At 40.0% G+C, this 16,800-nt stretch overlaps 1 protein-coding gene across 2 annotated transcripts in view; it reads right to left on the bottom strand.

The window, feature by feature from the left end:
- Positions 1-12,584, bottom strand: part of brinp3a.2 (bone morphogenetic protein/retinoic acid inducible neural-specific 3a, tandem duplicate 2) — a 38,689-nt gene extending 26,105 nt beyond the window's left edge. Inside the window, exon 1 of one of the 2 annotated variants that reach the window (XM_072684364.1) lies at positions 11,974-12,584. The gene's annotated coding sequence lies outside the window, so the exon portion shown is untranslated. Of the gene's footprint in view, positions 1-8,903; positions 9,041-11,973 lie in introns of those variants that run through there. The other variant, XM_072684365.1, reaches the window with a different exon arrangement.
- Between the last annotated feature and the right edge of the window lie 4,216 nt (positions 12,585-16,800).

Genomic DNA, 16,800 nt, shown 5'->3' on the forward strand with positions numbered 1-16,800 from the left:
GAACTCAGGCTTTAATTTCACACAAGTGGTAGCTGACTTAATTAGAAAAAAAGTGATAAATTATACAAAGTGACATCTCTGCACTCATTGTTAATTATGAATGAAGACAAAATGTATAAATAAGAAAATGAAACCAAATTTACCCCTTGAGATGCTTTCTTTTTACATTTCGTTACACTTCTGTTATGTCAAATGAAGAGTTTTCATTAAAATGTTTTTGCATGTATGCAGTTTTAGTGTAATTCTACAGTTTCTTTAGATTTAGTATCAGTAATTTGGATTACTTTAACATGATTAACATGATTTAGCATGATTAAGTTGTTGGTATCCTGATGCAGTTACATGTATTCTGTTACTACTTTAAAATATATAAGTATAAGTTATAAAAATACATAGTCTTCTGTTGCCCTGCATGCACACTGCCATGTAAAGAATCGCTATTCTGAATTGTGCGAGTATGCAACACTGCAATTATGCTATTTGCATAATTGTCTTGACAGAGTGTGCATGACTGTAGTTAACCTGATGTGAGAAAAAAATAGAAGTTATAAGAGGCAGTAAGAAGACCAGTCATTATTCTTGTTTTCCACTCCAGCTTCACCTCAAGCTGGCCCACAGCATTTGCTACTAGTTGACTTGCCTCACCTGTGTGTAAGCATACCCAAAAAGAGCCTGAAATGATTCTACAAATACTCAGCAAACCATGAAAACCCATTTGTTCTGCAAATTGAGTGGTACTGGCCAGGAAAGACAAAAAACAACAACACAAAAAACCCCACAATATTGCATAACATTCTAGCTCTTAACGCAAACAAAACAATATGGCACTACCACAATCATTATATAAGTCTATAAAGTTTTAGTTACAATCCTATTAAAACCTACAGTCTGCAATGCTTTCTGTTAGTACACTCAGAGCTAATCCTGAGGCAGCCAATGTGCTGTTTCAGCAATCGCTTTTCTGGGCTTTAAATTCTTGGGGAATAACACCACGCAAACAAGGCTATTTGCATGATGTAGCTTACATGGTAGAAATCCTCCTCATGGCATAGCCTCACACTTTTGCTCTCTGTTAAAATGCAGTTAAACTGAAAGTGTAATTATTTATCTATCAACAGCCCATGTTCCTCTCAAGCTAATGTGCCTTTAAACCTATAATCAGATGAATCCCACACATATACAATTGGGACCAGGAGTGTGATTCTTGTATCAATTAATTAATATCCGGTACAAGCCAATACATTGTCCAACTACCTCTGCAAATCATCCTGAACTGAATTTATAGACATCATCTTTATAAGACAAATGTAACATCTGCAATAGGGCAGAAATGTGTTTTTGTTGTCGTATGTGGAAGCGTGAAGTGCCCTAGTGGATCCACATACAGATAATTGTGCAAACCAGCAGCCAGAAATACCCGCAGGCTGGGCTGTGCTGCAATAAAAGGGCAATTTTGTTTGTACAATGTTCTGAGCAACCAAGAAAACAGTTAAATATGCCTCTGAGTGGGATGAACTGTGGTCTACTTGAACACAACAACAGATGAAAAGCAGGCATATGAGGTACCAGAAAGAAATTCAGGAATAAAGTAAACTGGATATGAAGTTTTAGTGTATATGTGAATAAGCAAGAGAAGAAAAAAAAGAGCCAGAGACTATTTTTAACACAAGAGATTAAAACAGGGGGGAAATGTATGCAGTGCATGAAGTGTCTTGCGAAATTAATGAAGCAACAATTATCTTATCGCATAACAGATAACCCTCAAAACTGCGGGGGAGAATTCAGTGAAATAAGAAGTTTTTAAGGTATTCTCAAGGGTAATTTATGAAGCACAAATTCAAAAGACAGAAATGTATGATCATCTTAGCCTTGCTTTATGACACTCAATTTTTCATTTTAACTCTGTGTTTCCAGAGCATTTGCGCCCAAACCTGCAAGGTTTCCACTGGCTATAGAAACGCATTGTAATTTGTCATGTAAATGGTAACTATGACAAGGTCCTGTGTACTTTCCTGGAGGGACGAATCATTTTGAGACTACAGCTATTTCTAGTAATAAGAGGGAAGCATTTTATATAAATGGCTGTCAAAGTGCCAAAAAGACAATTTGTTTTAAGCAGTATACCATTTTGTTCTGGGAGCGTAATGACTAGTTGCATTCATTAAGTCACACTGTGAGCCACGCGTTTTAGATTAAAGACAGCCTCAAAATGTCTGGATTTCATCTGGCAAAAAAAAAAAAGACTGACTACATAAGAAGCGATTTTAATATCATTTGTGAGAGAACATACTTGGTGTAGTAATGTGTATTGTAGTGAAGCTTAAGAGTTAAAGAGGACAAAGAGCTATAGAAGCATGATGTTCTCTGAATCTGGCAGTTGTTTTTTATATTGTGTCTAAATTTCAAAATGGGATGGATCAACTGAAATGCTCTAGTTATTATTTATAATAAACAAATTTAACATTGGCCAGGCAGTCGACCTGCTGGGAGGAAAGTGCTGGGTCCCCAGCTCCACTGCACTGGCCAACAGATGCCTGTGCCAGTCATCCCTTAAAAAAGATGAGGGAAAAGAGTGGCATCTACTCATCCACCCATCTATCTACCCACATGGCCAATTGTGCTCTCTCTGACTCCAGGTGCTGAAACCAAAGCTGCATGGCTAGGTCTTCAAACTCATGACCCCTGAATCCCCCAGTGGTTGGCATTAGAGGATTTTTTTTTCCTTCTTCTTCTGTAAAGTGGAAGATTTTGGAGATTTGGAAGATTTTTGGGTGACCACAACCTGGTTTAGACAGATTATGAATATGTATTTGTATAATTCTACACTGTGTGTGCTGACATGTAACACATATGAGCAGAGGAAATCCCTAATACATGCTAATGTATATGGTGAATAAACATGAATTTGATTCTGACTGCATTATCTTGAATAATGGCACTTTGGAATTGCACAAACATTACATAAAGCATGCACATATTAATAATCAATACAATTATTTAACATGGATTTAGGTCAATCCCTTTTGTGTATGTCTAAATGGGTCAGAGCATTACGGGACTGTGCCGAGTCCTCTTCACTCAATCCACAAAGAACAAGCCTGCTTGTTATATGAATATGCAAAGAATATTTTATGAGTAAACTGACATGACCTCACATTGTTTACTGCGCCCAAATGTATTCTTAGCCACTAAGGTTACATGTAAATGTATTCACTAATGGAAATGGTGAGAGTTCTACCCTCATTGTGATATACGAGACAAAAAGGTTATTGATGTTGATGCCAGGCAGACCTTAATCAAATTTTATACTGGACAGACAGTCCATAAACAAGAGCAGTAATGTGTGTCCCTCTCTTTTACAGCAAAATCACTGTTTCCCAATGCTCATCAACAGCTCAAGCCACTCACAACCTGCCAGCATCAACTGGGACTTTACCCCAACCCTGCATAAGACATGAGCATTCACTCTAGTGTCAGATTGACTGCATAGAAACGTATTACTTTTCCAAATGGCCTTAAGAAAGTTCTGATGATGAGATTTGGGAACTCAAACCTGAGTTCTCTAAGGCCTTTCCTCGAATCATAATTAGAGAACAGGCTGAAGTGTGTGGGGGCAAGTTGGACTCTAAGCATCTGTTCAAGGCTCTCATATGAAAGCCTTGCCACAGCGCAGAGCCTCGACTGACTCGGCTGGATGTATGCAAATGACACTACCTTTTTTGTGATATTCCCTTCCTCAAGTATGTCTGAGGAGCGTGGGTGGAGGGCTTTGTGGATGTGTGTGTGGGAGATGGGGGGTGGGGGGCTGATTAAAAGGTTTCACTGGAACTTCTTCAACAGGATCCAATTTGTAATTCTGCCATTCTGAAGCTTGTCTCCAAGCCATCCCCAAAACCATCTTCAAAGACGGCTCTAGGAAGCGCTAAACTTTACATCCTCCCTTCTCTGCTGAGTAATGGGTTTTAGCTCCTAATTAGCTCTCTTATCATCTAGCCCACGACAGTAAACAATACCTTTCATGGGGTGCCAGGGCAATGTGCTCCTTTGTAAAATTATATGACTGCGAGTCATAATTATTTATATATTACAGATGAGTGCAAAAAAAGAGAAAGATATGTACAAAGAGATGCACGGTGGTAATGTTTGTAATGTATCAAAGAGAATATTCCAGCAGAAAGGCAATAAAACAAATATGAAGCTGTGTTAATGAACGGAACACTGGAGTCAGGAGCCACAGTGTGAGGGGATGGATACTGTAGTGCATATTCTGTCTAATCTCACTGTCACTCTGAGGAATGGAGAACAGGTAACTTTGGAGGTGAAGATAACTCTCAGAGACCAAAAAAAAGAAAACAGGAACAAAAAAAGAACACAAAAAAAAACAATGAAACTCCAGTGAAAATCTCCCATTTAAAAAATTAAGGTGTTCCTAACAAGAATTCATTGCAAATTAATAGTATATTACAGCAAAACACTAAACACTGGTTAAGAATGTTCTTAAAAAGAAAATTCCCATAATGGTTCTTCAGGGCAATGCCATAAAACAGTGGTTCTAAACCCTGCTCTGTACATTTTAGTATATTATCAGATCCCAAACACTTGAAACAACTAGCAAGTGTATGCTTAGGAATGAAACCACTATATACAGGACCAGGGCCGGGATCCTACCATCTCTGGGTTCACATAAATATACCAAAGGAGCAATAAGGCAATGTATTTTGCCTTAGAACAAACAGCATTAGTACTAGCTGGAAACACTTTGTTTAAGATTCTGGTAAACGCTGACATGACTAAATCACGCCATACCTGAAGATTTCTCAGGAGACCTGTGCAAATCGCCCGTTCTACCACATCCCAAAGGGGTACTCATTGTCAAATTTATGAAGCCAATTTGAGACGACTTCTGCTTTGTGACATGCTGGAGGTGGCCATTACAATTGGCCATGAAATGATGCACACAGTCAGCAACAACACTCAAATAGGCTGTGGCATTAAAGCAATGATTGGTATTAACAGGCTCAAATGGTGCCAAGAAAACATTTCCCACACCATTGCTGCACCACCTCCACCAGCCTGGACTGTTGACACAAGTCTACTGTCACATGATTGGCTGATAATTAGATAACTGCATGAACGAGTAGGTGTACAATTGTTCCTAATAAATTGAGTACATATTTTACCACTATATGTAAATTAAAAAACACATTTTTATATGAATGTATCTAAATAAACTGCAAGGAACACCTGGCACAGTTTTTCATGCTGAACACTGAATACCAGTCCATTCTCGCTTCAGATTTTTCTCATTTCCCAACAAGTTATCATTTATACTGTGGATGAATTGCTGTGGATGAGTGTTTTTGATCTTTTGCAGGTTTAGTAATGTGGTCATTTAAAGGATTACCTGAGCAGTTCTTTGTGTAGATAATCCAGACTGCATCATCTTAAGATGTCTGAAAATTTATCTTCATTGCTACTGGTGTATCTGCATGTAAGGCTTAAGGTTTAGAGCGGATTTCATCAATTAACCATGACCATTAAATGGAAAGGGGTTATTTAATTAAAATGTGTAAGCCGAATAAAACACAACAAAGAATTGATTACCAGTTATTTAAAAAGACCTCTAGAATAGCAGATGGGGGGTAAATGAAAAAGATATTGTTTTAATTATTTCTCTCCTGCTCATAAAAGTCTCACTTTTACAGTTTTATTTGGCCACATTTCACTGGGTGGCTTAGAGAAGTGCAAGGGGAAAAGCGTCCATAAATCTCAGCAAAGCACACACAGGTCCCCTTTCAAATGGTAGCAACAAGACCAAGAGCAAGAGGCCCACAGCATCCTCTTAAAACAAAGACTATTATGGTTATTTTGTGACACACTGGAAATAAATCCAAAGCATACCCAGCTAAAGTACTGAGTAACTGAATGCTGAAGGTGTGAATAATGACCTACACTGTATGGACAAGTATTGGGACACCCAAAGTTCCTTTTGGTTCCTAAATGCTTCCACTTTTCAATAATATCACTTCCCAAAAATCTTGGATGGAACAAATTTCAAAAACTGATTTGTTGCAACAGTGGCATCCTATTACTACACCATGCTGGAATTTAGTGAGCTCTTTAGAATGACTCATTCTTGGGAGTAAATGAAATGTCTGTTTTATGTTTGGAGTTCTCCCTACCATTCAAATATTTAACATGTAACATTTAACATTTAAGGCATTTAGCAGACACTCTTATCCAGAGCGACCTACAAAAGTGTTTTGCTATTTACTCAAGAATAACCTCAGCTAGTTTGAATAGGCTAAAAATTCAAAGATACCTCTAAGCTTAGACACTACTAAACACAAGTCAATATGGAGACCATAATGCTCTACTATTCACCCAAGTACTCTCGGAAGAGGTACAGCGAGCGACCCAGGGGAAGTTCGTTCCACCACTTTGGTGCCAGGACAGAAAAAAGCCTGGACGCTTGTCTTTTGTGGATTGTTAGGGATGGCGGGTCAAGCCGAGCCGTACTTGAAGCTCAAAGGGCTCTTGGTGCGAATTGGCTTTTGACCACTGCATCAAGTACGGAAAGGCTGATCTGTTCTTGGCTTTGTAGGCCAGTGTCAAGGTTTTGAATCTGATGCAGGCAGCAGCTACAGGAAGCCAGTGAAAAGAACGCAGCAGTGGAGTGACATGGCCAAACTTATGGTGCGCAAAGGGAGCCCAGCCAGAAGAGAGTTGCAGTAGTCAAGTCTTGAAGTGACGAGAGACTGAACGAGCAGGTAGAAGGATTGAATTCTCTGAATGTTGTACAGGAGAAATCTGCATGACCGAGTTATGTTTGCAACATGGCTTGAGAACGATAACTGATCATCCATGACTACACCAAGGCTTCAAGCTTCTGTAGATGGAGTGACCAGTAAGTTCTCAAAGGAGTTCTCAAATATCTGATTATTCTTTAATTTTTAAAAAGGTTTGGCGTTAACAAAAAAAAGGTTCTCTAAAGAACCATTCATTATATGTTTTATTTCTTTTCTGCTATCACTCCAGATAACATTTGTCTTACACTTTTAAGGTTTTAGGAACAAACTTTAAATGATAAGAAACCATTCCATTATTTGGAGATTCCCACAAATTTATGGGAATCAATGCAATAGTGCTTCCTTTCTTGGATGCATGATTCTTGGAATGACCATAAAATACACAGTCACAATGTATAAGACATTACCGTGTGCATTTTGAGCAACCATAAATTTTAGATAGTTTTGTTTACAGTACACGTGTAAATCAAGAAACATCAACTTGTGACAATAATTAAACACAAGGTTAGTAGTTTTTTATGATGTATTTTCCACAATAAATAAATGCAAAACAACCAAAAATGTTTGTTTTTCTTTAAATATTAAGGAATATTTTTGCTACAAACACAGTGCATATAGTATTTATCATTAGAACCTTTTTTGACACTTTTAGGGTTCTTGGAAAACATACTGTTAAATATTATGGTGCCTAAAAAAGGTTATAAATGGCTCTTAGCTTGGATGGACAGTTGAGGGTAAAGAAATCATAATTAATTAGGATCCTTCTCATTAACAAAAATGTATGGTCCTTCAAATTTATATCAATTGAAAGGTTCTTTTGGAGGTAAACAGCCCTTTCTGGCATCTTTTTCTGTCAAGAATGTGGTTATTTTTCAGCAATGCTTCTCACCTCTTTCCAGGTTCCCACAGCTCTTGTTTTCTGTGTACACACTTATCAAAGTTTGTGGTCAAAGGGTGTATTGGATCTACCTTGCATCAGATTAATTTTTTTATTTTTTGTAATGATGCCATGTTCCTGGAGGTCTCTGTTTTAAAGCTCTAATCAGTGAGTCAATCTCCCTAAGCCCCTCTTTTCTCTTGTATGTCTCGAAGAAGGCCCAGAGTTAGGACGGATTCAGTGATCTGCCAGTTTTGCTCATTATCATAAAATAATGGGCTATGGCTGCTCAGCACAAAGCCTCTCTCATGCTCAGGCCTGTCTGCCTGCTGCATGTTCAACCAATCAGTCACTCGCCCTGGGATTTCTGATGTGTTACAATAGCTGCAGTGGAGCCTTCATGCATGAGTCATTCATTAATCTGAAGACTTGTTAGGGAGCCACTTTACCTGTAGATAGCCATTTGAAGGAAAAGACTCTACTGAGGCACGGTGTGGCACATTCACTTGACTAAGAGGGGATATTTGTCTGGCTCTCATGGCTTTTGATCTCTGGCTACATCACGCATTTGGATGGGCTGAAAGAACCATTGAGGAAAAGTGGGCAGCATTAGATACTGATGTTTGTGTACTCTGCTCTAAGGGTCTTTTGTAACCCTCTAAAGCTAGTGGTGTGGAAATGGCTGAAAAAACAGTGCCAAAGATAAGAGTGATGGGGGAGAGAGAGAAGAGAGTGAGCAGAGACAGACAGACAGACAGACAGACAGACAGGCAGACAGACAGACAGAAAGCTGGAGATTGAGAGAGAGGGAGAGCGAGGCAGAGATACTCACATACCACAATAAATAATGTGAATTATTCATTTAGATTCTCAGTGCAGTTGAATGTCTCTTTTTTATAAAGAAACTATGAACAACAATAGCAAACATATCTTGCAGACCTAACAAACGAAGCACAGTATAACATTCCCTATCAAAATGAAGGAGATAACAAAGAAGGTCCTGCAGAGGCCAATATGCTGAGTGTCTCTCATAATAACACTATTACTGTACCTGTTTTTCTATTACCCTACACACCAAGCACCAACAGTTCCTACAAAATAGTCCAACTCTATTAATATTATCTAAATGAATTGCCTGAAAGGACATTTTAATAGATAAAATGATAAAAAAAAATCTACTACAATCCACTACAACATACACATACACACACACTCACCCATCTTTAAAAGAGCAGAAAATTCACATCATGCCGTAAGCCCTGTATCACGCAGGCTTTGAGGCTGAATCAGGAGGATGCTGAGCAGCGAGCCCGCTGTGTGTAATAAACAGGCCCATAACAGCGCTCTGTTAAAATCCTCACAGGGCATTGGCTGCCATGATCTTTCCATTGGCCAGAGCCTGACAAGCAGAGCGCTGCAGCACAGTCACTCCATCTGTGACAAACCAAGCCGATATACTGCACAGTGTTTGACTAGATCTGTGTATGTCATACATGCCTCTGCCAATAAACACAGTGTGCAGAAACAATGATTACTCTCTTCTGTTCACTCCTCATGGAAATCAGTGGACAGTAGCGGTACAACTCCAGCACGGACAGTCCGGCTGTCTGCATTAACAGCTCTGAACTTCATCATCATCATAATGAGTCTACTGTATATCACAGTTCCTCCTAACCCTGATTCTAAGGCTGATCTGTCTTCTGTCATTTCCTTCGGTGCTGTGACTTATAAAGCAGATTTTCCTAGTTATGAAAGTGTATTCGGGCTCTTCTAAGCTATCAAAATGACCTGATCTGTGACGCCTTTCACTGAGGCTTAAAGGCAGAGATTTAAATTAGTCAATCACTGGACAAATGGTTTGTGAATTGCTTGAAGCTGGTCCTCCATGCATCACTAACACTTGACACAAGTCAGCTCAGAGCTCATCACTGCTGGGGTACTTCAGCCCCTGGAGAAATATAAACAAACTCAGTAAGTGTGTGTGTGTGTGTGTGTGTGTGTGTGTGTGTGTGTGTGTGTGTGTGTGTATGTGTGTGTGTGTGTGTGTGTGTGTGTGTGTGTGTGTGTGTGTGTGTGTGCATGAAAGGGAGAGAGAAAGGCCGAGAGGGAGAGACTGAGACAGAATGTGCGAGAGTGAGAGAGGCAATGAGTGAGTAAGTGAGAGGAGACTATGGTGAGAATGAGTGAGAGAAGAAGAGAGAGACTAGAGAGACAGAGAAGGAAAGGCTTTTTGAGAGGGGCAGAATGAATGAGTGAGCATCAAAGATGGAGAGAGAGAATGAATGAATGTATGAGTGAAGAAAGAGAGCGAACGAGTGAGTGAATGAGTGGAAAGAGAGAGAATGACTGGATGAATAAAAGATAAACATAAAAGTTCAGACAGAAAGAAAGGGAGACGGTAAATTAGTGGAGATTAAATGAGTGAGTGAGTAAACATAAAGTAAGAGAGAGTACAATGGAGATCGAATGAGTGAGTGAAACGGAGAGAGAGAGAGAGAGAGAGAGAGAGAGAGAGAGAGAGAGAGAGAGAGAGAGAGACTGAGTAAAGATAAAGAGTGAGTGAATGAATGAGTGAAACAAAGAGAAAGAGAGAGAAAATCAGTAAAGAGAGAGAGAGAGAGAGAGAGAGAGAGAGAGACTGAGTAAAGATAAAGAGTGAGTGAATGAGTGAGTGAAACAGGGAGAGAGAGAATGTGACTGAAGATAAAGAGTGACCTAGTGAGTGAAAGAGAGAGAGAGAGAGAGGACATCAGTGAAGATGGAGAGTGAATGAGTGAGTGAAATAGAAAGACACAAAGAGTGCAGAGAGTGAATAAGTGAGTGAAAGGAGAGTACAAAGAGAATGAATGAGTGAGTGAAAGAGAGAGAGACAGAGAGTGCAAAGAGAGTAAATGAGTGTATGAAACAGAGAGAGAGAGAAAATAAGTGAAGACGTAAAGTGAATGAGTGAGTGAAACAGAGACAGAGACATGAGAGAGTTAAAGAGAGAGGTGAAGAGAGAAAAGAATGAGAGAGAGAGATAAAGAGAGAGAGAGAGAGAGAGAGAGAGAGAGAGAGAGAGAGAGAGAGAGAGAGGATGGAAGATGGAAAGTGAATGAGTGAGTAAAACAGGGAATGAGAAAAAGTGACTGAAGATAAAGAGTGAGTGAAATAGAGAGAGAGAAGAGAATGAATGAGTGAGTGGAGGAGAGAGAGGCAGAGAGAGAGAAGAGAATTAATAAATGAATGAATGAATGAATGAGTGGAGGAGAGAGAGGCAGAGAGAGAGAAGAGATTGAATGAATGAATGAGTGAATGAATGAGTGGAGGAGAGAGAGGCAGAGAGAGAAGAGAATGAAGGAATGAATGAATGAAAGAGAGAGAGGGGGGGATGAGTGAGTGAACCAAAAAGAGAAATAAACAGAGTGAGAAAGCAGAGAGAGATAAAGGGAGATACATACGAGTGAAGAGATTGTGAGTGAGTGAGTGAGTGAGTGAGTAAGTGAGTGAGTGAGTGAATGAGGGAACAAAGAGAGAAAAATATAATTATGAGTAAAAGAAGGACGACTCATGTAGACCAAGAGAGAGAGAGAGAAGTAAGTGGAGATAGAGAGTGAGTGACTGAAAGAGAGTGAGAGAATGAATGAATGAATGAACCAAGCGAATGACTGAGAGGGAGAGAGATAGAGGAATTAATGAAGAGAGAGGGTGAATGTTTGAGTGAATGAGGGAGTGAGTGAGTAAGTGAATAAATAGAGAATGATAATTATGAGTGATGAAAATGGAGGGACACTCATATAGACCGAAAGAGAGAGAGAGAGAGAGAGAGAGAGAGAGAGAGAGAGAGAGAGAGAGAGAAATTGGGGGATAATGGGGGGAAATGAGTGAGTGATGGAGAAAGAGGGAGACGGATGAAGAGAGTGACTAAGTGTGTGTGTGTTTCAGAGAGAGAGAGAGAGAGAGAGAGAGAGAGAGAGAGAGAGAGAGAGAGTAATTGAGAGAGATGGGGAATACATATGACCCATCAAATAGCATCACATGGCTTCATAAATAGCTGAATGTTCTTGAGGGATTAGAGTTGTAGCTCGGCGGCTCAGGTACTGCGTGTAATGGGCTTAATGTGCCGCTGTGCGCTGCCCATCCCTCATGTGGATACATGGCAGTGACAGTCTAAAGACAGCATTCTGCAGCACTAACTCAGTCCAGCAGCCCGCGGCGAGCTCCACAGGCAGGGCTGGACCGGGGGCACGAATTAAAGCGCGTTTAAAACCAGCCTAAACCGAGAGAACCAAACGACCGTTAACTCACCCCAACAACGAGCAGTGTGCAAACTTCACCCGGGCACGTCCCATTCTCCGCGTATAGCTGCTCCCCAGCACCACCAACTTCACCGCGTTCTTGGCTTCAGAACAGAGACGAGGCGACGCGCAGAAGAAACAGGAGCAGAAATCAAACCACGAGTGAGAAAAAACAGCAGACCAGTCCGTGCCAGTGCCCTAGTCCACTGACGAACTTGGGTAACACACTGCTCCCATTGTGCAACGCTAGCGGGGCTGTCCGATTGTTCTCTCTCTCAGAAGCTCCTGCACGCGCCTGAAACGACCCCTCGGTCCTGAACCGAGCCGAAACGTATCCTTTCAGCGCGAGAGAACCGTAACGCTGCGCTTAGAGCCGAGAGGCACTGCAGTGCTGCGCGGTGCGTAATGCCGACGGACGACGCTTAGATTCCCTCAGAAAGTCCGAGACATCGTTGCTCTGCTTGACCCTCCTGCTCTGCATCGTGTGTGAGAGTATCTGTGATAGTGTGTGTGTGTGTGTGTGTGCGCGCGGGCGCGCGCGCGTGTGTGTGCGAGTGCAGGGGGACCACATTTCAATGCATAGACTCTGCTAGCCAGGGCTGCCTTTGCTTCTTTACTGCCCCCTCTCTCACTCAGTCACATGTTCAAAACACAAGTAGTCCTCTGTAATGTTGTTTTGGAGGGTATGCTTGAGCCAGTTGACGAGGCAGGAATGATAACTACATTAGAAGCCAAAGCCCCTTTCATATAAGAACGCTGCCCCTTCACATGCTAAATTCACCAAGGTCCAGTGGTAGAGGAACTCATTGAAATATGGCCTAAAATCACAATGTTTGCTTGTCATTTGCATGTTTGTGCCAGGTTTGTATCTCAGCTCTTAACAATAAAGGTGCCTAAGTAGTTACTGACTTGACTGGACAGCTGTAGTACAATTGGGACTTTTAAATTGGTAAAGAACATGCCTTTACACGCACTGCTTTGAACCTTTAGAAGGTTCTTCACACTCACACATCTCTTGTACAATATATGGTTCTTAATGGAGCCAAATTGGATCCCTGAAAGAACCCTTTATAGCACCATTATTTTTTAAGAGTGTAGAACCTTATACATCCAATTAACAGAAATGCTTCATTATAGAAGCAAATGTGAAGCTTCTGCACTCAACACTAAGTAAAAAGGGTTGTAAACAACACTAAAAGAAGGCTCTTTGACTTGTAGTAGTGTGATACTTTTTTGATGCCGTACAGAACCATTCACAAGGGATTTTCCATGTATATGAAGAACTGTTTGTGCTTTGAAGCGGGTCTTTCATTTGTAGTGGTTCTAGATTATTACCATTGCCTTTACTAAAGTACCATTGATAAATCTGTTCTTTTTATTTGGCAAGCAAAGAAAGAGAGATTCTGTACATGACTGAAGCAGTTTTCTATAAATTATAACCAAGGCAAATCACTTAAAAAAAGCCACCATATACAACAGGTACAGGTATACAGTATCTAAAAAGCCACCATATACAACAGGTACAGGTATACAGTATCTAAAAAGCCACCATATACAACAGGTACAGGTATGCAATATCTAAAAAGCCACCATATACAACAGGTTTCCCATCATTTACTTAGATTACCAAAGCATTCAGATGGATTAATCTAGAACCCATTTGTTCATCAAGAACCCATTTGTTCATCAAGAACCCATTTGTTCAAAGGAGTATGGCATCAACCCAGCAGGCCTTTTTGGCTCATTTAGATTGTCAGATGAAAAAGAAGCCGCCTTTTTTATATTGCATCAGCAGACATTTGACTTGCCATGATCTTGCTTTTGATTCTTGTTGGTGCCATTTATGTTATATATGTGGAAGCGATGTGCACATTGAAATCAGGCAAACCTGTGGCAATAACTAGAAACTCTGATTGAATAACTAGAAAGCGTAGGATATGTTGGATTTATCCGCTGTGGTGTTTCTAGATGGTGTTTATCAGCTGGAAACATTCCCTGAGATAAATAGCAAACTTCAGATCCTAGCAGATCTATATTTGTACCATATCAAGAGACATTGAGAGCTGTGCCATTATGTGCTCCTTTAATGTGTGTGGGTGCTGCGTTCCCTTCTTTGGACCCTAGCCCTCATCTGTGCTGAAAGAGTGAGTCAGACTGCAGAGGCAGGTAATAAAATCATGGTTCCGATTGTCCCCCCAATGCATCAGTCCAAATTCCAAATTCCACAAGGAATATGAATGATGTACTGTAATGAAAGAGGAAATGTTAAATGACAGGCGCTGTTACTGTTGGACATGTTCTTGATGTCATTTTAGATATGTTTTTTCTTTTTTTTTTTTCTTTTTTTTTTCTTTTGGCTGGTTGAGAATTTTAGTACAAACCTGTCTGCAGTGTTCAGAGCGAGCACTACAATCTAACCATGGACACACAGAACAAATCCATTGCTGAGGTTGGCAAAGAGAGGCTGTTTGTCTTCTGGTGATTTGCAGGAACACCGATCTGTGCTATGTGTGTGTGTGTGTGTTATCAGAGAACAGATCGTGATAGATGGGGCTGAAGCCACAGCAGAACGGCTCTGGAGTCTCAGCAAAACAGGAACTGTCCGTGGTGCTGAACTCATAATTCACCAAGCCCTGGTGTAATTCTGATTGTATGATTACACATGACTTGCTTCGCCATTTGTCACTACAGTTTTACAGTGTTTCAGCTTGAATATGGATCTCTGACGTCATACTTTACACAGCAGTTTGCACGGCTATTGCAATACTGCTTTTAATAGAAGTGGCAGTTACCGTTTTTAAAAGTCATCGCAGTGTGTGAAATGAGGATGACTAAAGTATAATAACTAATGTCAATGGTTTATCATGGCATTATTTCAGTGAGAAAAGGTGTCAAGGCCAGCCCTCGATTTCATGGCCTGAGAGAACTGCTCAAATCAATATACATCTCTTTGTCTTTGATGACAAAGTAAATGCAAATTGATTGATCCCACACAGCCTAAGCACTTTAATAGGTGGCACTGAGAGATAAATGGTCTAGGTGAGCTCCATTCTTTGCCTTTTCTCCACAGATGGTTCAAGGGGCTGTGATAAATAGACATGTTAAGTAGTCTCAGACCCCATTCAAGTGCTTTTGATGCAAGTGCTTTTAGGCTAACATAACATCAGTCATGTCAATGTGCTATCCTACAGAGGCAAGAGCTAAAAGATCAGACGCTGTTGTGACATTGAAACTACAAGAGAAATGATCAAAGGTTTTTTTTTAATGACTGTCAGGGATATCACCTAATCACCATATGAGATTACCAGTGTAGAATACCTTTATTTCTTTTGTGCCTCTTGTTTTTCTACTTTTTGCACAATTCCATAAGGAATATGGGTCTTGTTCAGACCTGCTGTCTCTGCTGAGTACACAAAGAGATTGAGATTATCTCTATCAGAGTTGGAAAACTTTTCTCAGCCAGAGAAGTTTAATGCTTTCCGAATTCCATGTAATTTGACCTTGGCTTTCTTCAATATCCCTTGGTGAATATAGGACAGTTGATTCAGATAACTCCATTCCGTGAGCTGGCAAAATGAATTTAGCTCTGTCGGGCTAAGCACAGTTTTACCTCAGCTCTCTCCATGCAGGTTTATCGCTTTACAGAAAAGCATCAGCAGGGCAGTTAGGATCTGTTTTACATTTAAAACTTGGTGGATTATTCAGTACCCTCAGAGCTGATGAGAAACATACAATACCTTGCACAGATTAATGCATGCTATCTCCTTTTGTGATAGCCTCATCTGCTAGTGGAAGGACCATCCAAATGAAATTCACATTGTGGTTGTTATCAGGGAGTGAATTACGATTAAAGCTTAACAAACCTCAATCTTTCCACTGGGGCGTTAAGCAAAAACTTTTTATTATTTTGAAGAGTTCCTCTTCTTTTATGTGGTTAGACTCATTTTACTGCTGCTTCCCAAAGACATTTTCATTGATTTTGCTGTTGAGATTGCCTTGCTGAGAAAAACGAGTCTTCCTTTTGATTATGGGGGATATTTCTTGGTGTAAAAACTTATCTGGATGAGCTACTACACAAACATTGTGTTTTTTGTTCTAATACCTGAAAGATAGTGCAAGATGTTTTGTTCAACATTAAAAATATGATATAATGAAACAGTGAGACATAGGGCTTCTCAACACAGGCATGTAATATCCTAATCTCTTTGTTCAGTGATGTGGTGACTAATTCTACTGGCTTTTCATTACTGATAACTTCCAAAGAGACAGTGATAAGCTGTTGTTTTTTTCTTTGTACACTATGTGAGAGGAATCAAATTTAACATCTACCTGCGGTATTAAGCTGCACTCTTGATATTAACTGTGTTACATCCAAAGAGCCAAAGACCACCCTGCTAAATGAGGACCATTGAATTTTGCATAATCCCTTCTTTTCAGATTTTGTTAATGGGAGAAAAAAAATTAAACCACATGTACTTGACTATCCACTTTGCTATTAGTAATTGGATTGTATTAATAGGACATTGTGGAGCACCACAATTCAAGTGTTGAAACAATTAATGTGATAAAATAGCAGTTCAGATATACCTCACAAGAGGTTTTCTTACTGGACTAAAGAAAGCTAATGACTCATTATAACATTCAACAGCTTTTATATTAGTCATTTTGAATGTTTTACAGTTCATCTAAATAAAAGTTCAAAAACAGTACCATCACAGCCCTACAGAACTGTTTCACAAGCAGCTAGTGCTGTTGCTTAGTTCTATTGTTTTCTATGAAAATCCTGTGTTATGTAAAACTCCATAATGCGTGATGTATAGCTGCAGAGGTGTCGGAT

This window comes from Salminus brasiliensis, chromosome 7 (assembly GCF_030463535.1).
Source record: "Salminus brasiliensis chromosome 7, fSalBra1.hap2, whole genome shotgun sequence".
Taxonomy (NCBI): Eukaryota; Metazoa; Chordata; class Actinopteri; order Characiformes; family Bryconidae; genus Salminus; species Salminus brasiliensis.